The sequence below is a fragment of the Bos grunniens genome, chromosome X (genome assembly GCF_055505025.1).
Source record: "Bos grunniens cultivar Pamir isolate PY7600 chromosome X, Bosgru_T2T1.0, whole genome shotgun sequence".
Classification (NCBI taxonomy): domain Eukaryota; kingdom Metazoa; phylum Chordata; class Mammalia; order Artiodactyla; family Bovidae; genus Bos; species Bos grunniens.
The window spans coordinates 125035894-125059669 of record NC_141194.1 but is presented as its reverse complement, the minus strand read 5'-3'; the positions used below and the strand labels follow the sequence as shown (position 1 = coordinate 125059669).

The window sequence follows — 23776 nt, the reverse complement described above, 5'->3', positions numbered from 1 at the left end:
CACTGCACCCCAAACTATTAACAACTGCACTCAAGAGGAAGGCAGTCGGCAGGTGGGGACTTTCGATTTTTACTCTACATCTCTTTGTGTGGCTTGACGTTTTTCATTGCGTATGTACCGTTTTAATGAAACCAAAGCAGAAAAACTGTCCTGTCAAGTGGTAGTTTTAAAGCAAAGGACCAAATGTGAGATCTGACTGGGAGCCTTATTTTTAAAAAAAGATTCAATTTAGTGTTATTTTCAACCTGCTTTAAATCGCCTGGTAGAAAAGTTTCCCCTTTTATTTGCTGATGTTTATGTGCAGGGTAATAATGATGGGTGGTAATGGATGTTCATGAAACTTTTAAGTGCCTTTTGCCCTTTCAAATGCGCATTCATTTTCTCTGTAGAGCCTAGAAAGTGCAAAGCCGAAGAAACAGCCTCTAAATACAAAGGGACATATAAGTGGCTCTTAACCAACCCTACTGAGACAGCCCAAACTAGATGCATAAAAAATGAAGGTGGAAGTGCTACTAGACTCTGGTATGCACCGGCTAAGTTCTAATTGCTAGTTGGGTACACAAAGATCTGCTTAATTGGGAGCGTGTTTCCAAGTCCTTTGAGCACACCTCCTCCTTCCCTCACTAGTGCCCATCTTCCTTTCTTTCACTTTTTTGGGTCTGCTTAAGCATACACATGCCACATAATAACAACTCAGAAAAAAATTTCAAGAAGACAGAAGAGAAAAAAAAAAAAAACCACCACCCATGATCCTACCACCTGAACACAGCTGCTTTTAGGTGGTCGTATTTTTTTTCCCACATAGCCTTTAATGCATTTTAAATTTTATGTATTGGTATTCACCCTTCTTATAGCAGTAATGTTATTTAACCTTTCACTCAGTGGTTTATCAAACATTTTCCATGCTTTACATTTATTGTCTTAATGACCTTTTCAAAAACCTGCCTCAAAAGCTACCTCATTGATGGCCCATAATAATTTACTAAATCACTCTACTATTCTTTACTTTAACATTTTCCTTTTTTCATCAGCCCCTCTTTTCTTGCTCTTTGCTACCGGTTTATGCCATTAACTTAAGTGTGCAGACGGGAGAGACAGCAGGTTTTGACAAAAATGTAAAACCTGTCTTTTGGAAGGTGACTGAGTCCTACCTCTTCTTCCCTATGCCTAGTCACTTAGTGAGTCATGCAGCTTTTATGGTCACAAACAGAGCTCACATCTGCCCTTTCCTTTCTGACCCCACTGCCACTCCCTGGGTGCCTACAATTAGAGCATTCTCCTGGCCTTCTAACTGCCCACTACCTCCCCACCCCCAGCTCTACTTCACACTGCTACCAGCATAATTTTCCTGAAGTATGGCTGCCAACATGCCGATTTCCCACTCCAGTTCTATATTGCTTTAAGGATTAAATGCAAAACCCTAAATAAAGCACTTAACACCCTCAGGCCCCTTCCTTCCCCCGCAGATGGACCGTTGCCCTTCTGGACTTGCATCTCTTTCTCTGCTTGTGCTATTTGCTCTCTTTGGTTGTGGGGAAGGGGCACTTTCTCCATCTCTGTTCTTTTAGTGCCCAGCTCAGCTCAAAAGTTACAAATAAGTTCTCCTTGCTTGGTGTTTCAATAGATTCAGTTTCATTTCTACAGTTTTTCCATTTCATATTTTGCCTAATAAATGTAGTTACATTTACAATCTCAAAGCACCAAGTTGCAAGCTCCTCAAGGAGCTGTCTTGTTTGTCTGTAGTACCTACTACCAGTCCTAGAACACAGAAGACTCCTGATAAATGGGTTAGCTGATTTGCAATGAACTGGCTTGAACTGGATCGGGCATAGTGGAGGGTGGATGATGCGGGCCAATGATCCACAGTGGGGGCTATACTGTCTTGAGTGATTGAATATGCTGAAATAAAGACCACAATTGTAACAGGAATTTTCTCTTAAAATGAGGGTAAGAGGCAAAAGTGAGGGTAGGAGTCACGTCCAGAGCGGCAAAAATCTCTGCCTTGACTCTTGGTCTAGTGGACGTTGCCCTGCCCCATTTGGGGCTCTCTTGCCTATGCTTCCTTTATGGGAACCCTAGATTCACTTGCTCCCCAAGAGCAAAGTTTTCTTCACTGTACAAACACTGGGTTCCTACCTTTGCCATCTCAGCTAGGAATCTGGCAGTAGGCTTAGGGGAGGCATGCCAAAGACGTACCAGTTCCTTCACCATTCGCTTTCAAACTATTTTGACCTCATCCTCCAACGATGAAGATTCTGTTCGTCTCTCCTCTCTTTTTCAGCTCAATCAGTATCGACACTGGCAAATCTCACTGGGAAAAACCAAAGTTTAAACAATGCAAATTGCTTCAAGCGCTTCCTAATAAGATTGTGGATCTTGCTAATATTACAATAAGTGATGGTAAGACTATTCTGCACACATTAGAGAAATAATGGATCCTCAGTTAGTTTGTCTACTTGACCTGAGGTCAGAGAGAATACAGGCAAACCTCCCATAGGAAAATCTACCTGACAACAATCCAATTTCAGAAATGAGGTAGTTATTGGTGGTGAAAGTGGGAGTGGAGCGTGAGAAGTCAGAACTGTCAGTGATTTTTGTTTCATAATATTTTCTATTTTATGACGTTTGGTTAGTTATTATTTTTGTTTTATTTTAATTTTTAAGAGTTTTAGTAGATAATAGTTCATATAGTTCAATATTGAAAAAATTAAAAAGGATATGCTGTAAAACCTCTTCCTCCCACAGCTGACCCCAGCCACTTAGTTAGTATCCATGGAGATACCTATGCATCTATAAGGAAATGTGCACGTGTCTGTATATTCTTCTTCCCTTTTTGAACACATAGTGGAAAGTGATATACATGCTGTTCTGTACCCTGCTTCTTTCTCTTAATATTATATTGCAGAAATTATCATATTAATGTATGAAGAGCTTCCTTATTTTTTTTCACTGCATTGTATTAACACAGATATGCCCCAATTGATTTCTTTAAACTGTTACCTATGGATGTCCATATGGATGGACATTTAACTTGATAATTACACCTTGTTTTCTAAAAAACTGCTGTAATGGATATTGTGCGCGTGTCATTTTGTGTAAGTATGGTATGCTCAAAGCATAAATTCCCAAAAGTAGAATTGCTGGGTCAATCATACCTTTTTTAAGATAAATTATTTTTATTTGCTATGCCAAAATTGTTTGAATTGATAACACTGTACTTTACATTAGCATTTCTTTTTTCTTGCTTGCTTTATTTCTTCTGGCATTTTTGAATACTGGAGTGGGTAGCCTGTCCCTTCTTCAGTGGATCTTCCTGACCCAGGGACTGAACTGGGGTCTCTTGCATTACAGGCGGATTCTTTACCAACTGAGCTATCAGGGAAGCTTTAAAATTGAAGTATAGTTAATTTGGGCTTACCTGGTGGCTCAGTGGTTAAGAAGCTGCCTGCTATGCAGGAGCTGTTGGAGACATGGGTTCGATCCCTGGGTTGGGAAGATCCCCTGTAGGAGGGCATGGCATTCCACTCCAGTATTCTTGCCTGGAGAATCCCATGGACAGAGGAGCCTGGCAGGCTGCAGTCCATGGGGTCACAGAGTCGGACATGTCTGAAGCAACTTCGCATCCATGCATGTACAGTTAATTTACAATGTGTTAGTTTCAAATGTACAGGAAAGTGATTCAGTTATATGTGTGCGTATATATAAATTTTCAGATTCTTTTCCATTGTATGTTATTACAAAATATTGAGTATAGTTCCTTGTGCTATACGGTGGGAACTTGTTGTTTATCTATTTTGTATATAGTAGTGTGTTAATCCCAAACTCCTAACTTATCCCTCCCTGCTTCCCCTTTGGTAACCATAAATTTGTTTTGTCTCTGAGTCTATTTCTGCTTTGTAAATAAGTTCATTTCTCTCGTATTTTAGATTCCACATATGAGTGATATCATATGATATTTGTCTGTGTCTGAACTGCTTAGCTTAGTATGATAACTTGTAGATCCACCCATGCTGCTGCTGATGGCATTATTTCGTTCTGTTTTATGGCTGAGTAATATCCCACATATATACACCACATCTTCTTTATCCATTCGTCTGTCAATGGATATTTACATTGCTTCCATGTATGGGTTATTGTAAATACTGCTATGAACATTGGGGTGCATGTATCTTTTCAAATCAATCGTACTTTTCATGATATCAAAATGCTCTCTGTAATAGTTGCACCAACTTATACTCCCACTTACAAGGTGTGAAAGTGCCTGTTTCTGAACATCTTCAAATCAACACAGCATGTTATCAGATTTTTGGATATTTGTGATTTGATAAGTTAATCTCAATGTAATTAAAATTTTATGGAGATATTGACATAAAATTCAGCCATGGAATGTGTACAGTTCAGTGCTTTTTAGTGTATTCACTAGATTGTGCAACCATCACCACTAATTCTAGAACATTCTAATCACTCCTAAATGAAACACCATACATGTTAGCAATCACTCTCCATTCCCTCTTTCCCCTAGCCCAATCTACTTTCTTTCTTCTTTTAATTTAATTTTATTGTTGTAAGAACACTTTACGTGAGACCTACTTTCCTGACAATTTTAAAATGTACAATGCATTACTATTGACGGCTGACACAATGTTTTATAGTATATATCTAGAACTTAGTCATCTTGCTTAACTGAATGTTTATGCCTGTTGATTAGTAACTACTCACTTCCCTCTTCTCTAAACCCTGGTAATCACCATTTTATTCTGTGCTTCTGTGAGTTTGACTATTTTAGATTCCACATATAAGTGAGATCATGCATACTGATCTTTTTGAGTCTTGCTTATTTCACTTAGCATTATACTCTTCTGTTTCATCCATGTTGCTGCAGATGACAGGATTTCCTTCAGCAATATGTGAACCGTGAACTTCCAGATGTTCAAGCTGGTTTTAGAAAAGGCAGAGGAACCAGAGATCAAATTGCCAACATCCGCTGAATCATGGAAAAAGCAAGAGAGTTCCAGAAAAACATTTATTTCTGCTTTACTGACTATGCCAAAGCCTTTGACTGTGTGGATCACGATAAACTGTGGAAAATTCTGAAAGAGATGGGGATACCAGACCACCTGATCTGCCTCTTGAGAAATCTGTATGCAGGTCAGGAAGCAACAGTTAGAACTGGACATGGTACAACAGACTGGTTCCAAATAGGAAAAGGAGTACGTCAAGGCTGTATATTGTCACCCTGCTTATTTAACTTATATGCAGAGTACATCCTGAGAAACACTGGGCTGGAGAAGCACAAGCTGGAATCAAGATTGCCGGGAGAAATATCAGTATCCTCAGATATGCAGATGACACCACCCTTATGGCAGAAAGTGAAGAGGAACTAAAAAGCCTCTTGATGAAAGTGAAAGAGGAGAGTGAAAAAGTTGGCTTAAAGCTCAACATTCAGAAAAGGAAGATCATGGCATCTTCCCATCACTTCATGGGAAATAGATGGGGAAACAGTGGAAACAGTGTCAAACTTTATTTTTGGGGGCTCCAAAATCACTGCAGATGGTGATTGCAGCCATGAAATTAAAAGACACTTACTCCTTGGAAGGAAAGTTATGACCAACCTAGAAAGCATATTGGAAAGCAGAGACAGTACTTTGCCAACAAAGGTCCGTCTAGTCAAGGCTATGGTTTTTCCAGTGGTCATGTATGGATGTGAGAGTTGGACTGTGAAGAAAGCTGAGCGCCGAAGAATTGATGCTTTTGAACTGTGGTGTTGGAGAAGACTCTTGAGAGTCCCTTGGACTGCAAGGAGATCCAACCAGTCCATTCTGGAGGAGATCAGCCCTGGGATTTCTTTGGAAGGAATGATGCTAAAGCTGAAACTCCAGTACTTTGGCCACCTCATGCGAAGAGTTGACTCATTGGAAAAGACTCTGATGCTGGGAGGGATTGGAGGCAAGAGGAGAAGGGGACGACAGAGGATGAGATGGCTGGATGGCATCACCGACTCGATGGACGTGAGTCTGAGTGAACTCCGGGAGTTGGTGATGGACAGGGAGGCCTGGCGTGCTGCGATTCATGGAGTTGCAAAGAGTAGGACAGAACTGAGTGACTGAACTGAGCTGGACTGAAGGCCGCATAACATTCCATTTAATATGTATGTATACATATATACATATAATAAAATTTTATTTATTCAGTTACCTCTCTACAGACTCCTAGGTTATTCTCATATATTTGTTATTATGAATAATGCTGCAGTGAACAAGGAAGTTCAGATATCTCTTTGAGATAATAATTTTATATCCTTTGGATATATACTCACAAGTGGTATTGCTGGATCATATTGTAGTTCTATGTCTAACTTTTTATTATTTTCCACAGTGGTGCAGCAGTTTGCATTTACCTAAACAGTGTATCAGTCAGTCAGTCAGTTCAGTCGCTCCATTGTGTCTGACTCTCTGCGACCCCATGAATTGCAGCACGCCAGGCTTCCCTGTCCATCACCATCTCCCGGAGTTCACTCAGACTCACGTCCATCGAGTCAGTGATGCCATCCAGCCATCTCATCCTCTGTTGTCCCCTTCTCCTCTTGCCTCCAATCCCTCCCAGCATCAGAGTCTTTTCCAATGAGTCAACTCTTCACATGAGGTGGCCAAAGTACTGGAGTTTCAGCTTTAGCATCATTCCTTCCAAAGAAATCCCAGGGCTGATCTCCTTCAGAATGGACTGGTTGGATCTCCTTGAAGTCCAAGGGACTCTCAAGACTCTTCTCCAACACCATAGTTCAAAAGCATCAATTCTTCAGCACTCAGCTTTCTTCACAGTCCAACTCTCACATCCATACATGACCACTGGAAAAACCATAGCCTTGACTAGACGGACCTTTGTTGGCAAAGTAATGTCTCTGCTTTTGAATATGCTATCTAGGTTGGTCATAACTTTTCTTCCCAGGAGTAAGCATCTTTTAATTTCATGGCTGCAGTCACCATCTGCAGTGATTTTGGAGCCCAAAAAAATAAAGTCTGACACTGTTTCCACTGTTTCCCCATCTATTTCCCATGAAGTGATGGGACCAGATGCCATGATCTTAGTTTTCTGAATGTTGAGCTTTAAGCCAACTTTGTAACACTCCTCTTTCACTTTCATCAAGAGGCTTTTTAGTTTCTCTTCGCTTTCTGCCATAAGGGTGGTGTCATCTGCATATCTGAGGTTATTGGTATTTCTCCTGGCAATCTTGATTCCAGCTTGTGCTTCTTCCAGCCCAGCATTACAGTGTATAAGGGTACCCTTTTCTCCACACCCTTGCCAACACTTGTTATCTATTTATTTCTAATAATTACCATCTCATTGTGGTTTTGATCTGCATTTCCTTGATGACTAGTGATTGCGGGGAGCGAGCTCCGCCCCTGGCAAAGGTCATGAGGAAGGAGGCTTGGCATACGCAAAGGCGGGATCAAGCCTCAGGAGTCTCCCTGGAAATTCTCGAGCAATCTACCCCCAAAACCAGAGTCTGCCTACTTTCTGCTTTGTGCTTTCACCTACACCTCTGACTTTATGGGGGGCTGTCCCCCACTACCTCTCTCTGAAAAAAGAGTTAGCTTACAGCTCCAGTTAATAATTCCTGGGTGTGACAGTGTTTCAACCTAAAAACTCCCTTGGAAGTCCTCTAGCCTGCCTGAATAGGTTTTTCCGGCCACATGTGATTGCTCAGAGCCTCCAAACTGAGAGGCATGAGATGTTCTAAACTGTCTAAATACAGATTCCTTTGAGCAGTTAAAAGATTGATTAGAAATTGTATTGGTGAAGGGATTTTCACTTGTTGGGCCAATGTTTGCTGCTAAGTCTCCATATCCCTTACCTGCTGTGTCCCTGGCAGTGTATTGATTAATATAATTGGTGTAAATAGTAGCTTTAATGTTTGTAACCTGCGACCCTTGAGTTAATTCTTTTTCTTGTTATAGCCCACCACACCTTTGCTTTGTAGGAATGCAACTTTATCTAATGCTTTTGGAGGGTGGCTCCTGACCAATCACCTTTAGAGAAAAATAAGTTTTCTGAAGAAAAGGTCTTAAAATGTTAACAGGCCTCAGGGCCAGAAGATGATGCAAATCACCTAAGCTTTTGCATATGATAAGTTTGCAGTAAGAAAGCCTGGCTTGCTGCAAGACTCTACCCCTTCCCCCATTATCCTCTATGCATAACTTAAGGTATAAAAACTACTTTGGAAAATAAAGTGCGGGCCTTGTTCACCGAAACTTGGTCTCCCCATGTCGTTCTTTCTCTTACCTTCTGGCTGAATTATTCAGCCTCTTTTCTCCACTGAATTTCCTCACTGAGCTATCCTTATTCTATTACTCTTTATATCCTTAATTAACGTTTAATTAAGCAGTTGTTTCCTGATCCTCGCCGCCGCCGTCCCCGCTTCGAATTCCCTGGATCCAGCGGGGCTGGACCCCGGCAAGTGATGTTGAGCACCTTTTCACATACCATTGGCCTTTTGTATTTCTTCTTTTGAGAAGTGTCTGCTCAAGTTCTTACCCTATTTTTAAATTCAGTTCTGTGGGATTTCTTCTACTGAGTGGGTGGAGTTATTTGTATATTTTGGAAATTAACCCCTTATCAAATACATGGTTTGCAAATATTCTCTCCCTTCTGTAGGTTGTCTTTTCACTTTATTGATTATTTCCTTTGCTGTGGGAAGCTTTTAGTTTGATGTAGTCCAACTTGCTTACTTTTGGTTTTGTCATCTTTGCCTTTGGTGTCACATCCATGAAATCATTGCCAAGATCAGTATCATGAAGATTTTATCTTATGTTTTCTTCTAGGAGTTTTAAAGTTTTAAGTCTCAAATCCACTTAGAGTTGATTTTTGTGTGTGGTATAAGATAAAGGTCCAATTTCACTCTTTTGTATGTGGATATCCAGTTTTCCATTTGTTGGAGAGACCCTCTTTGCCCATTGTATATTCTTGGCATTGTTGTTGAACATCACTGTATATTCTTGGCATCCTTGTTGAACGTCAGTTGATATATGGATTTATTTCTGGGCTTTCTATTCTATTCCATTGATTTATATGCCTGTCTTCATATGAACTTCATACTGTTTTGATTACTGTAGCTTTTTAATATATTTTTACATCAAGGAGTGCAATGCCTTTGATCTACTTTCTCAAGGTCAGTTTGGCTGTTCAGATCTTTTTTGTGGTTCCATATGAATTTTAGAATTGTTTACTCTATCTCTGTAAAAAATGCCATTGGTTAGACGAGTTTGGTGAAGTCTGTTTCCCCTGCAGTGTACATCCTTTGATGCTGCTCCTTAAGATGAAGCCTTGGAGATGTACACATTTTCCTTGAGCACTAGGAATGACTGTGGCTCTAGCTGAGTTATCTCTGTTTCTCTGATTTCCCCACTAAGCTTCTGGCTGGCCTGCCTCTGTTGGTATCACAGCCAGTTGTTAACATCCTAGTTGATAGTTGATTGCTCTGTCATTTTTTACAAAACCCTAGGGTATAAATGGAGAAGGCAATGGCACCCCACTCCAGTACTCTTGCCTGGAAAATCCAATGGGTGGAGGAGCCTGGTAGGCTGCAGTCCACGGGGTCGACTTCACTTTCCCTTTTCACTTTCACGCATTGGAGAAGGAAATGGCAACCCACTCCAGTGTTCTTGCCTGGAGAATCCCAGGTAAGGGGGAGCCTGGTGGGCTGCCGTCTATGGGATCGCACAGAGTCGGACACGACTGAAGCGACTTAGCAGGGTATAAATTGCTCCACAGTTTGATCCACTTAAAGTCTGTGCCCTTGTTAGGAGAAGAGTATTACCAATCTTTGAGGCTTTCTTCTATCCTCCTCTGGGCAAAATATCTGTCCTATGGGGCAAGAGCTTGGGGGTGGTGATGGTGGTGAATATGCCCTTCACCAGGTACTTCACTAGGGTCTTCCCTATGCAACAGGAGCTGTGTGTGCGAGCTTGGGCACAAGAGGGACTTATTGCTGACACTCAGCTGCTGCCACTGCCTAGTATGGATCTTCAACAGCTCAGAGTTGGAAAGGTGGGAACTGCACATGTTCACTTGCCATCAAATCCACTCAGAATAGTTCTTCCATCTCAGGGACCTGGGGGAGATGCTAAGTGCCACTCAGCTGCCTAGCCCAGTGGAACAATTCGTTCGCAAGGCAGATCTGTGGAGGATGGGTGCAATTCCTAGCTCAGATGCCATGGCCTGCCACTGCACTTGACAAATTTCTGTAGATTTTCTTCAATAAATGCTTGTCAGTCTGCTGTAAGCTCTCCCATCAGTCTCCGGAGACTTTGAATGATTATCTTAGCTAACTTTGACCAGCATTAGAGATCTCTCTTGTTGAACGTTTCCCTAAGCCTCTCCTTACTACACTATCCTGAAAGTCCTGCCTCTGCTTTTCAGTGTTTTTTAAATTATGCATAAAGTTTTCCACACAGAGTTTTGGTTTATGCACATCCTGTCGAGCATTGCTCTACTGCATACAGTGGTTTCCTCCCATCATGAAGAGTTAGAAATTGAGATGTAGGCATTCCAGTACCCTGCAAAAGGGCCAGGGAAGAGCCCCGAGGCAGTGAACTTCTGAGTCTTGTCTTTTTGCAGAAGATTTAAGTTTGAGATCCTTGCCAAGGAATACCTAGAGGAATTAGAAAAGCAAGCACATCTCTGATGGTTTCTGGATCTGAAATCATGAGTCCGGGCAAGAGAGAGTGTTGCAGCTTGAAGTGAGTGGGTGACAAGATAGAAAGTTCTGTGTTTCCTGCTGGCCTCTCTCCTTTTGAGTGACACATTTTTCTTAGACATGCTAATAGAATTTTCTCTGTGGAAGAAAAAGTTAACAAACAACCATAACAACAACAAAAGCATGGCGTTGGATTGAGATTTTTAGAAAATTAACTGTCAGAAGTCACTTTATTTAAAAAAATCTGCAGAGAAACAGAAGAGTGAGAGGGTGACTCTAATGTATATAACTGAAAAATAAACTATCAAATGTATTAGCTTTGGAGGAATCCTTCACCTTGTAAGGTAGAAGCTTAATGACAAATGAGTACACTTAAGGAAAGAAAAATGCATTCACGTTGAAACAATTTTTCTTTAGCTTTCAATCTTGCTGACAAGTGTGAGATATCTTGATTGGAGAAAACTCATAAGTTCCCCACTTAAATTCTCAATTCACAAAACTCCTTAATATCACAGGTAGAAAAGCCACCCTTATTTCAAAGTTCTGTAGGTTCGTCATTGTGCTGAATTTTTGTTACCTCTAGGATGTTGAGGCTGCATCACTCTCTGAAGTTGGCTAGAACTTTTCACAAAACTGTCTCCTGTCTGTGTTCATTCCACCATCAGGGTAGAAGAGTATGTGATTGATAGAGAATTATTTAATTCTCAGAATGTCAGGGAGAAGGCCTGCAAAATACAGCTGCTCCAACCCCCAACACCATGGAGAAAAGGGACAAAGGCACAAATGCTGTAGTAGGAAATGATATTGAAGAACACTAGCTTTGGAATCAAACAGGCCTGGATTAAAATTTGGGTTAGGATCTCTGAGTCTTAATTTCTTAATCTATATAAAAGACATAATATTAGTACCCACCACATAGGTTTAAGGTGATGATAAGATGAAAAGAAATGAATGTATACGGCCCTGCTATGGTATCTTGTCTCCAAAGTAGCCACCATCGATTCATTCCCTCCTTGTCAACTGAGAGTAGAATCAGAGCTAGCTTGTGACTGCTTAATCCAATAGAATTGGGCAGTAGTGACTATTGCACCATTTATGGAACTAACTTTTAAGAAGACTGGAATTTTCTCCTTCCTTTCTATTGGTACGTTCTCATCCTCTTAGAACCCAGACTCCAAAGCCCAAACAGCAGTGTGCTGGAAAATGTTTAATGGCAAGCTCTATGGGGAAAAAGTAATAAATTTGTAGCATTTGCTGATTTCTTTGCTGTAATACTCCTCCCAAGGCTGAACACAAACTACAACATATAGCACTGAACATAAAGTTGGTAAGAGATGCATGAACACAGTAGATGTGAACAATCACAAGAGCATAGATTATTAAAATGCAGTAAAATAATTAGGAAGTAATGAGTTCTGATTATCACTATTATTTGTAATATGCTTTATTTAATTGGAAGTTTATGTAATTTAACTTTTAATAATGGCTCACAAAATTCCTGAAAATGTAACAGTTGGTTCTCAATAGTTGACACAAGCTGGCTCCAGTACACCATAAACCAGATCAGCGTACCACTGAGCCTAAGCCAGCGGGAGAGGTCATGTGTAGGGAAGAGCCTCAACTGACTCAAGAGGCAACAACCTCAACTGACCAGTCCATGGTAGCCTCAACTGCCAGGCATGTGAGGGAGCCATCTTAGACTTCCAGTCCAGTCTAACCTTCAGATGACTCCAGTCCCACCTGTCATCTGACTGCACCTACATGAGAGACTCCAAATGAGAAGTGCTCACCTGAGGTTTATCAACACAGAGAACAATGAGAGAGAACAATAAACTGTTGTCTTAAGTCATTAAGTTTTGGGGTTGTTTGTTCTGCAGCAGTAGATAACTAGAACACTGGCTTATAGAAGTTGCTCAGTGAATAACCGATGTTACTGTTTTCATTATTGTAATTACTGGCAGATTAATTTTAACTACTTCAAGCAATGGAGGTTATTCTACAGCTAATAAAGGAGGATTCCTTTTATTGCTTTTGCTTGGGAACTTAGAATTTTTACACAATGCATGTAATTAGTTTTGAATTTTGCTTAAAAACCATACAACCCCCAGTGAAAAGTCTGTAGTTACTTTCTACAATATATAATAGTCTCCCATTGGCCTATTGTTTACTTTCATTTGGCCACAGCAGGGAGTGCATGAAGTGAAGTCCCATCACTGAAACGCAAAGAATAATGACCCAGGGAGGCAGCTCCCATTTACAGCAAAGCCTGGACAATTTAATAAGAGCAGTAGAAACATCTGTGACTGAGAATGCTCTATTTTTCTGCCATTGCTGGACGGATTGGGGTAATGGTTAAAGAGAGACAATTGAGAGGATCTCAGTTAAGATTATTTAATTTATGTTGATAAGAATAGACTAAAGAGAGAGACAGACAGACAGAGATTAAAGCAAGAAATGAGGAAAATGGGAGAAAGAAAAAAATGGCCTTTGTAAGCTATGTTGGGGATAAAGTTGTGGGGCACTTGGGGTAGGAGAGAGAGGTTTGGAGAGATGCTGCCAACTGTGGAGGATGCAAAGAGAGAGAGAAACAGTGAGAGAAAGAGTTGGTCATTTGAAATGTAACTTGGGTTAAGTGTGTTATGAATGTAATCTCTCTCTGGAATTTTTCCCAACAGACTGTATTTTTCTTTTTAAAAGAAATTTCTCAAAAATCATTTATTGTTGGCTTTCACATCATTTTTCAATTATTTTCCATTATATTTTGGTTACTGGATTTGAACGTGAGTGTTCTAAGCTGGGAGGGCACCACAAGGGAGCCCAGCTTCATCTCTCTCTCTCTCTCTTTAGTTGCTAAGTCGTGTCCGATTCTTGTGAGCCCATGGACTATAGCCTGTCAGGTTCCTCTGCCCATGGGATTCTCCAGACAAGAATACTGCTTCATATAGGTTATATCAAACTTAAGCCTAGTTTTGTATTTGTCTAATAAAGCTGTTTAACAGTGGGTGATGATCCCAACAAAAAACTACTTTTAAAAAGCACTTACGAGACATGAGGACTTTTGAACACTGACTGGATATTTGATAATATTGAGTATTATTATAAACTTTTAAAAGATATGATACTGGTATTGTGGTTCTGACAAAGTTTTTTATTTTATTATTTTTTATTTTTAATTGGAGGATAATTATAGTCCTTTGTTTTAGAGATGCATTCTGAAGTGTTCATGGATGAAATGATATGATGTCTGGGGGTTGCTTTAAAATAATCTGGGGTTGGGAGAAGGTAGGCGGAATTGTAGATAAAATAAGATTAGCTTTTCATTGACACTTGTTGAAGCTAGGTGATTCATGAGGTACACTGAGATTCATTATACTATTCTTTCTACTTTTGTGCATATTTTAAAATTTCCATAATAAAAAGTGAAGAAAAAAGTGGGTGAATTAATATCTATTGTGCTTACTCTCTAGAAAAACCTGAAGCGCTCTTTATTGTTATGTGGTCCATATTTGCTTTTGTTCTGCACGTTGCTGGTTCTTGACAGAACAACATAATCACCATCCTTGATTATGAAAGCATAGAGTGAGTATGATATTTGAGTACAGATGGGATCTACTTAACTCAATCCAATACTCAAAAGTCTTAACTTAATTAGAATCTAATTGCAAGATAATCTTTAGTGACAAGAAAGGTTTCCCTAGGGAAGTATTTAAAAAAGGATTTAGTGAATAAAAATTTGACTTATGTGCTACTTTCTGGGACTCCATCAATTGTAGAAATTGAAGTCCAGTGTTTCCTTCACAAATTTTGCTAACTTGGTATATGTTTCCATTTTACTGCCTTTACTTTTTAAATGGAAAGACACAGACCAGCATGGCCCAAAACTAGGTAATGCAGCAGCTTTTATATTTCACTTTTCTTTCCCCAGAAAATGTGAATGATGTTGCAGAACACATTTTAAATTTAATCAATGAATCCCCTCTTCTGGATGAAGAAGAAACAAAGATTATTGTTTCGAAAGTATCTGATATTTCAGTGTGATGAGATAAGTATGAACCTAACCCAGACTATATTACAAATAATCAGTGCTGCTTTGGGAAAGCAAAACCATTCAGCATCTGATCTGCATGGAGTAAGCAATGAGTAAATACTAGTACTTTGGTAAAATAAGTTATTTCAAAATATTTACAATATATACTGTTAATTCCTTTGCATACAGGCATTGCCAGTTCTAAAGGTCAGGTAGTTATGCGTTGACTGCTTTGTGAGCACAACATGCTGGGGGTCATCCTCTTGGAATCCCAATTTCGAAAGAATGCATTCAAATTCTAACTGAACCTTAATGACAGCAACTTTCCAAATAAATAGTTACCCCAAGTCAAACGTTCAATCTGCTTCCTGGTGTTCCCCCAATGTTCCCCATTTCTACATAATGCATCCACCCAAGGCTCAAGCAAAAAACTTGAGGACACTAATTACTTCCCTCTGTTGTGTCCCACTCTTTGTGACCCCATGGGCTACAGCACACCAGGCTTCCCTGTCCTGCACTATCTCCCAGAGTTTGCTCAAACTCACGTCCATTGAGTCAGTGACGCCATCCAACTATCTCATTCTCTGTCACCCCCTTCTCCTCCTGCCCTCAATCTTTCCCAGCATCAGGGTCTTTTCCAGTGAGTTGGCTGTTCATATCAGGTAGCCAAAGTATTGGAGCTTCAGCTTCAGCATCAGTCCTTCCAATGAATATTCAGGGTTGATTTCCTTTAGGATTGAATGGTTGGATCTCCTTGCTGAGGAAGGGACTCTAAAGAGAGTTCTCCAGCACCACAGATTGAAAGCATCAATTCTTCGGTGCTCAGCCTTCTTTATGGTTCAGCTCTCACATCCCAGGCTTCCCAGGTGCCACTAGTGGTAAAGAACCCACCTGCCAATGCAGGAGACATCAGAGACACGGGTTTGATCCCTAGGTTGGGAAGATCCCCTGGAGGAGCGCATGTCAACCCACCCCAGTATTCTTGCCTGGAGAATCCCCATGGACAGAGGAGCCTGGTGGGCTACAGTCCATAGGGTCACAAAGAGTGAGATATGACTGAAGCGACATAGCACCATCTCACATCCGTTCACAGTTACTGGAAAAACCATAGCTTTGACTATATGGACTTTTGTTGGCAAACTGATGTGTCTGCTTTTTAATATGCTGTCAAGGTTTGTCATAGCTTTCCTTCCAAGGAGCAAGCATCTTTTAATTTCATGACTACAGTCACCATCTGCAGTGATTTTGGAGCCCAAAAAAATAAAGTCTGACACTGTTTCCCCATCTATTTCCCATAAAGTGATGGAACCAGATGCCATGATCTTCGTTTTCTGAATGTTGAGTTTTAAGCCAACTTTTTCACTCTCCTCTTTCACCTTCATCAAGAGGCTTTTTAGTTCTTCTTCACTTTCTGCCATAAGGGTGGTGTCATCTGTATATTTGAGGTTATTGATATTTCTCCCGGCAATCTTGATTCCAGCTTGCGTTTCATCCAGCCCGGCATTTCCAATGATGTATTCTGCATATAGGTAGATAAGCAGGCTAACAAAATACAGCCTTGACGTACTCCTTTCCCAATTTGAAACCAGTCCCTTGTTCCATGTCTGGTTCTAACTGTTGCTTCTTGACCCACATACAGGTTTTTCAGGAGGCAGGTAAGGTGGTCTGGTATTCCCATCTCTTTCAGAATTTTCCACAGTTTATTGTGATCCACACAGTCAAAGGCTTTAGCCTAGTCAATGAAGCAGAAGTAGATGTTTTTCTGGAATTCCCTTGCTTTTTCTAAGATCCAATGGATGTTGGCAATTTGATCTCTGGTTCCTCTGCCTTTACTAAATCCAGCTCGTAAATCTAAAAGTTCTTGGATTCTTGTACTGTTGAAGCCTAACCTGAAGGATTCTGAGCATTACCTTGCTAGCATGTGAAATGAGCACAATTGTGTGGTAGTTTGAATGTTCTTTGGCATTGCCCTTCTTTGAGATTGGAATGAAAGCTGAACTTATCCAGTCTTGTGGCCATTTCTGAGGTTTCCAAATTTGCTGGCATATTTTTCCTAGAAACCATCTACTTCTCTCCATTGCTACCAGTACTACTCTAGGCCTAGCTCCGTTTCTCTCAACTGATCTTCTACAATAACCTCTTAACTGATCTCCCAACCTTTGCTCTTGCCTCTCTGTGGTCTCTCTTCTACAGAATAATCTTTTATGCATATATCAGATCATGTTATTGTCTTGCTTTTAAAACCACTCAGTAGATTTCTGTTACATATAGACTAAAATCCAAATTTCTTGGCCTATGAGACCCTGCAGGATCTGGCTTTACATATATCAATTTCATCTAATCTTTAATACATTCTTTTGAGATGAGTGCTCATATTATTAACTTTGCAAGTGAGGAGACTGAAGGTTGATGAGGTCATTTGATTTTCCCACACAGTTAGAAATTAGAGCAACTAAGCTTTAAATTTCAGCTGCTCTGACTTCAAAGCCTATACTCTTATCTACTAATTTCTAAGCAATATAAAGATAGTGATTAAAACTCAAAGAAAATTTTATGTAGAGGAAATTTTGTAAGGAGGATGGGTTTTACATTCAAAAACTAGGAATACTCTTCTCTACCTGTCATTCCTTGCAGAATTCTGAGGATAATTGAACATGCTGGTCACAAGATGGAGTTTCCTGGGAGCGCAGCAAATCTGACGGTGGCCAGGCTGACTTTGGCTGTCCTATGGGTGGACCACACATTTGAAGGCATGGCCCTCAGCATTCGCTCCTATGAAGAAGGCATAGAGCCTGAGGTGAGTGGAGCTCAGGGTACTGAGAGCAAATCAGCCAAACACTGCTCCAAATCTTCATTCATCTACTCCTTGGAAGGAGATGGGGTACTTTTTTAACCTTCATGGAGCCTTATGAAAATACAAATATCCCAGGGAAGATTCACGTATAACCTTTAGTAGGCCAATAGCTTGGCTGGAACAGCGTTCATGAGGTATGCAATAATACCTCTTTCGGCCCTGTGATCCCAAATCATCTCAGATGTCAGTTTATCAATAAGTACCACTTATGGTGGCTCAGTGGATACAGAATCCGCCCTGCAATGGAGGAGACCTGGGATCAATCCCTGGATCCAGAAGATCCCCTGAAGAAGGAAATGGCAACCCACTCCAGTATTCTTGCCTGAGAAAGCCAGTAGACAGAGAAGCCTGGCAGATGTAGTCCATGGGGTCACAAAGAGTCGGACATGACTGAGCAACTAACACAAACCATTTATGGAGCACATACTATATGTTGGGCATTGTGCTACTATTTCATCTGCACACATAAGGAAACAGAGAAATTAAGTAATTTGCCCAAAGACACACAGCCTAATGGCTGAGCTAGAAGTCAAATTTATGTCTGGCTGGCTTTAAAGTCTGAACCCTTTTCTCTACTCCACACAACCTCATTTGTCCACCAACCCTGGCTCAGAAAAGTTCGGGAGAGCAGTCTTTTTAAATTTATAGTTTAAAAAATTATGAAGTTTGCATATGGGGAAAGCATAAATTTGAAGTATACTTTCTCTGATTTTCGACAAATGTGTGTATCTGTGTAACTCAAACCCCTGTCAAGATATAAAACACTGCTATCACTCCTGAAAGTCCTCCTGTGGCCATTCCCGTCAATCCCTGTGACTGCTACCTCTGTTGCCTATCACTGTTCTGATTTTTTTTTTTAACCATAGTTTTGCCTATTCTAGAACTTTCTATAAATGAATTATATGATATGTACTGTCTTGTATAAGTCTTCTTCTATGTACTACAGTAGGATTTTTTTGAGATTCATTCTTCTGTTTTTGTAGTTTATTCATTTTATTGCTGAGTAATATTCCATTGTATGGATATATCACAGATTGTTTGTATTGTTTCTAGTTTGGGGCTATTATGTTTAGTGCTGCATTGAAGATTTAGGTAAAAGTCCTTGTGTGGATATATATTTTCATTTATCTTGAGTAAGGAGATCGGTCCTGGGTGTTCATTGGAAGGACTGATGTTGAAGCTGAAACTCCAATACTTTGGCCACCTGATGCGAAGAGCTGACTCATTTGAAAAGACCCTGATGCTGGGAAAGATTGAAGGCGGGAGGAGAAGGGGACAACAGAGGATGAGATGGTTGGATGGCATCACCGACTCAATGGGCATGAGTTTGAGTAAACTCCGGAGTTGGTGATGGACAGGGAAGCCTCGCGTGCTGCAGTCCGGGGAGACACAAAGAGTCGGACACGACTGAGCGACTGAACTGAACTGAACTGAGTAAATACCTATGAATGGAATTGCTGGTTCATAAGTTATATGTTTAAATTTGTAAAAACCAACCATACTCCTTTTTAAAGTGGTTAAGGATATGGAGCAATTTTTCATTTTTGTATTGGCCTTTTCTATATCTTTGGTAAAATATCTATTAAAATTTTTGCCCATTTTTCAGTTGGATTGTTTGTCTTCTTCTTATTGAGTTGAAAGTTTTTTTTTTTTTACAACTTCTGGATATGAGTCAGATACATGTTTTGAAAATATTTTCTCTGTGGTTTATCTATTAGATAAGTGGTGTCTTTTGATGAGCTTAAGTTGTAATTTTGGTGAGGTATAATTCATCAGTTTTTATTTTCTTTCATGAATAACAATATATAACTTGTTTAAGAAATCTTTGCCTATCAACAGATCATGACGATTCTCTTTCCTTTAAAAGATCTATGGTTTCAGTTTTTACATTTAGGATGATAGTCCTAATTAATTGAACTTAATTTTTGCATGGTATGAGGTGTGGTATGGTGTGTGGTTTGGAATTAATTTTGTTCCATTTAGAAATCTAGTTATTCCAGCATTATTTACTGAAGATTTTCCTTTCTCCATAGATTACTTTGGCACCTTTGACAAAATATCAAATACTCATGTACGTGTAGGTCTGTTTTTTTTAAAAAAATTCTTTTTTGACCCCACTGCGTGGCTTGTGGGATCTTAGTTCCCCAACATGGGTTCCTGGTAGTGAGAGCACAGAGTCCTAACCACTGGACTTCCATGGAATTCCTTGTGTAGGTCTATTTTTGAGCTTTCTGTTCAATTCTATTGATTTTTTGTAAAAAAGAAAAAATATATATATATATATATGTATCACACTATCTTTATTTCTGTAGTCTTGAATCAGGTAGTGGGAGTCCTTCAACTTTTTTTTTTTTTTCAAGATTGCTGTGGTTATTCCAGGCCTTTTGTATGCCCATGTGAATTTTCAAATGTGCTTGTCAATTTGTAGAAAAAAACCTTGCCAAGGTTATAATTGGGATTGCACAATTTTGGGAGAATTGATTTCTTAGTAATATTGGATTTTGTAATATTTATCCAGGAACATTTATTCAGGTCTATTTTAATTTCTCTCAGCAATGTTTTTTTTTTTCTTTTTTTAACTTAATTTTTTATTTTAATTGGAGGCTAACCACTTTACAATATTGTGGTGGTTTTGGCCATACATTGACATGAATCAGCCATGAGTGCTAAATGGAGAGGTATTGCCTGTCTTTTGTTAAATTCATCCTAAGTATTTTTTCTGGTACTGTTGCAAATGGAATTAAAAAATTTTTTATTGAAGTATAGTTGAATTCAGCTCATTTCATTCACTCAGTCGTGTCCAACTCTTTGTGACCCTATGAACCGCAGCACACCAGGCCTCCCTGTCCATCACCAACTCCTGGAGTTTACCCAAACTCATGTCCATTGAGTTGGTGATGCCATCCAACCATCTCATCCTTTGTCGTCCCCTTCTCCTCCTGCCTTCAATCTTTCCCAGCATTAGAGTCTTTTCAAATGAGTCAGCTCCTTGCATCAGGTGGCCAAAGTATTGGAGTTTCAGCTTCAACATCAGTCTTTGCAATGAACACTCAGGATTGATCCCTTTAGGATGGACTGGTTGGATCTCCTTGCAGTCCAAGTGACTCTCAAGAATCTTCTCCAACACCACAGTTCAAAAGCATCAATTCTTCGGCATTCAGCTTTCTTTATAGTCCAACTCTCACATCCAATTACAATGTGTTAATTACTACTATACAGCAAAACAATTCAGTTATATCTCTTTATATATATGTACATTATTTTTCATTTCTTTTCCATTATGGTTATCACAAGATTTTTAATGCAATTATCTGTGCTACACAGTAGGACCTTGTTGTTTATCCATTCTGTATATACCAATTTACATCAAATCAAACCCTCACCCAACCCCATCCCCCTTGACAACAACCAGTCTACTTTCTATGTCCATGATTCTTTGTTTGATAGATGGGTTCATTTGTGTCATATTTTAGATTCCACATATAAGTGATATCATATGGTATTTGTCTTTCTTTTTCTGACTTAGTACAAGTGAAATTCAGAAAACGAAGTTCATGGCATCTGGTCCCATCACTTCATGGGAAATAGATGGGGAAACAGTGTCAGACTTTATTTTGGGAGGCTCCAAAATCACTGCAGATGGTGACTGCAGCCATGATATTAAAAGACGCTTACTCCTTGGAAGAAAAGTTATGACCAACCTAGATAGCATATTCAAAAGCAGAGACATTACTTTGCCAACAAAGGTCCGTCTAGTCAAGGATATGGTTTTTCCAGTGGTCATATATGGATGTGAGAGTTGGACTGTGAGGAAAGCTGAGCACCGAAGAATTGATGCTTTTGAACTGTGGTGTTGGAGAAGACTCTTGAGAGTCCCTTGGACTTCAAGGAGATCCAACCAGTCCATTCTGAAGGAGATCAGCCCTGGGATTTCTTTGAAAGGAATGATACTGAAGCTCAAACTCCAGTACTTTGGCTACCTCATGCGAAGAGTTGACTCATTGGAAAAAACTCTGACGCTGGGAGGGATTGGAGGCAAGAGGAGAAGGGGACGACAGAGGATGAGATGGCTGGATGGCATCACTGACTCAATGGATGTGAGTCTGAGTGAACTCCGGGATTGGTGATGGACAGGGAGGCCTGGCGTGCTGCGATTCATGGGGTCACAAAGAGTCAGACACAACTAAGTGACTGGACTGAACTGAACAAGTGAAATTATTTTTAAATTTCATTTAAAATTAAAATTTACAATTATCTGCTGCAAGTATTTAAAAATAAAATTGAAAAAAAAATAAAATTGATAAGCTATATCTATCACCAATCTCTCACTATCTATCCATCCATCTATCATATATATAAATTTTGTATCCTATAAACTTGCTAAACTCACTTATTAGCTGTAGTAGTTGTTTTAGAGATTATTTGAACCTTTCTATGTAATGCCATCTGAAAATAGTGACATTAGCCATGTTTCTCATTAATCTTTATTCCTTTTTTTCCTTCTTTTGGACTTATTTTGATATTAGTACTTGCAATAAAATGTTGACTAAGTGGTGAAAGTGAATGTCTTGTCTTGATATCAGGAGAAAAGTATTCACTATTTTACTATTGCTATGATATTAGCCATGTTTTTGTTTTGTTTTTTAGATACCCTTTATTTGATTAAGGAAGTTTTCTTCTGTTCCTAGTTTGCTGAAAATTTTTACTGTGAGTGGTTGTTGAATTTTGTTAAATGCTTTTTCTGTGTCTCTTGAAATCATCATTTGGCTTTTGTCCATTATCTAATATGGTAAATTACATTGATTTTAAGATGTTAAACCAATCTTTGCATTTTTGGAAGAAACCCTAGTGGTTATGATGTATTATCATTTTTATACAGTGGTATTTTCGACTTGATAATATTTTGTTAAGTATTTTAGCACTTATGTTCATGAAGGATGTAGGTTTGAAATTATTTATTTGTTTATGGCTGGACTGGGTCTTAGGGTCTACACCGACTTTTCTCCAGTTGCGGGCGCAGGCTTCTCATTGTGGTGGCTTCTCATTGCAGAGCACGGGCTCCGCAGCACAGGCTCAGTGTTGTGGCGCACAGGTTTAGTTGCTCCAAGGCATGTGCAATCTTCCCAGATCAGGGATCAAACCCACATCTTTTGCATTGGTAGGCAGATTCTTTATCACTGAGCCACTGGGGAAACTCCTGAAAGTTTTTTTCCCCCTAGTTTCTTTATTAGACTTTGGGTTGGTGTGTTGCCAACTTTATAAAACTCTTTCAGAAAGAGTTTGGATGACACTGGTGTTATTTCTTCATTAAATGCTTGATAGGGCTCACTAGGAAACTCTCTGGGTCTGAAATTTCTTTATGGGAAGTATTGTGATACCAAATCCAATTTGTTGAATGGATGTAGAGCCATTCTAATGTTCTGATTCATCTCATGTCTATTTTGGTTAGTTATATTTTTCTAAGAATTTATTTCAGTTAGTTTTTCAAGTTTATTGGCAGAAGTTGTGCATAACATTCCTATTATTTCTTAACATCTTTAACATTTATGAGTGGTCAACAAAACTTTTCTGTAGAAGGAAGATAGTAAATACTTTAGGATTTGTAAGCCATAAATGGTCTCCCTCTGCTGCACATTTTTTCTTTCCTTTGCTTGGTTCCTTTCTTCCCTTCTTCCTTCCTTCTTTCTTTTTCACACCGTTTAAAATATGAACTATAAAAGCCATATTTAGACCAAATAGGCCCTTGGTGCGATTGGCCCTGCTGACCAGTTTGTCAGTCTCTGATCTATAGTGATAATCTCTTTCATTTTTGATATTGATAATTTTCTTTTCTAGTTCTTTTTTTCTTGATCAGTATAACTAGGGATATTTTCAAGTTTGTCGATCCTTTCCAAGAACCAATTTTTGGCTTTGTTAATTTCTTGTGGTAAAGAATCTGCCTGCAATGCAGGAGCCACAGGAGATGCAAGTTTCATCCCTAGGTCGGGAAGATCCCCTGGAGGAGGGCAAGGCAACCCACTCCAGTATTCTCGCTTGGAAAATCCCATGGACAGAGGAGCCTGGTGGGTTGTAGTCCATGTGGTTGCAAAGAGTCAAACATAACCGAAGTGACTTCACTCGCTCTCGCTATCTTTATTAGTAATATTTCCTTCCTTGTATTTATTGTGGGTTTACCTTGTTCTTCCTTATTTAGCTTCTTAAG

The 23776-nt window shown here is 39.5% G+C and overlaps 1 pseudogene; it reads left to right on the top strand.

The window, feature by feature from the left end:
• Nucleotides 1-328: 328 nt before the first annotated feature.
• The window catches only part of LOC147341303 (adhesion G protein-coupled receptor G4-like), a 63802-nt pseudogene continuing 40354 nt past the window's right edge, over nucleotides 329-23776 (top strand).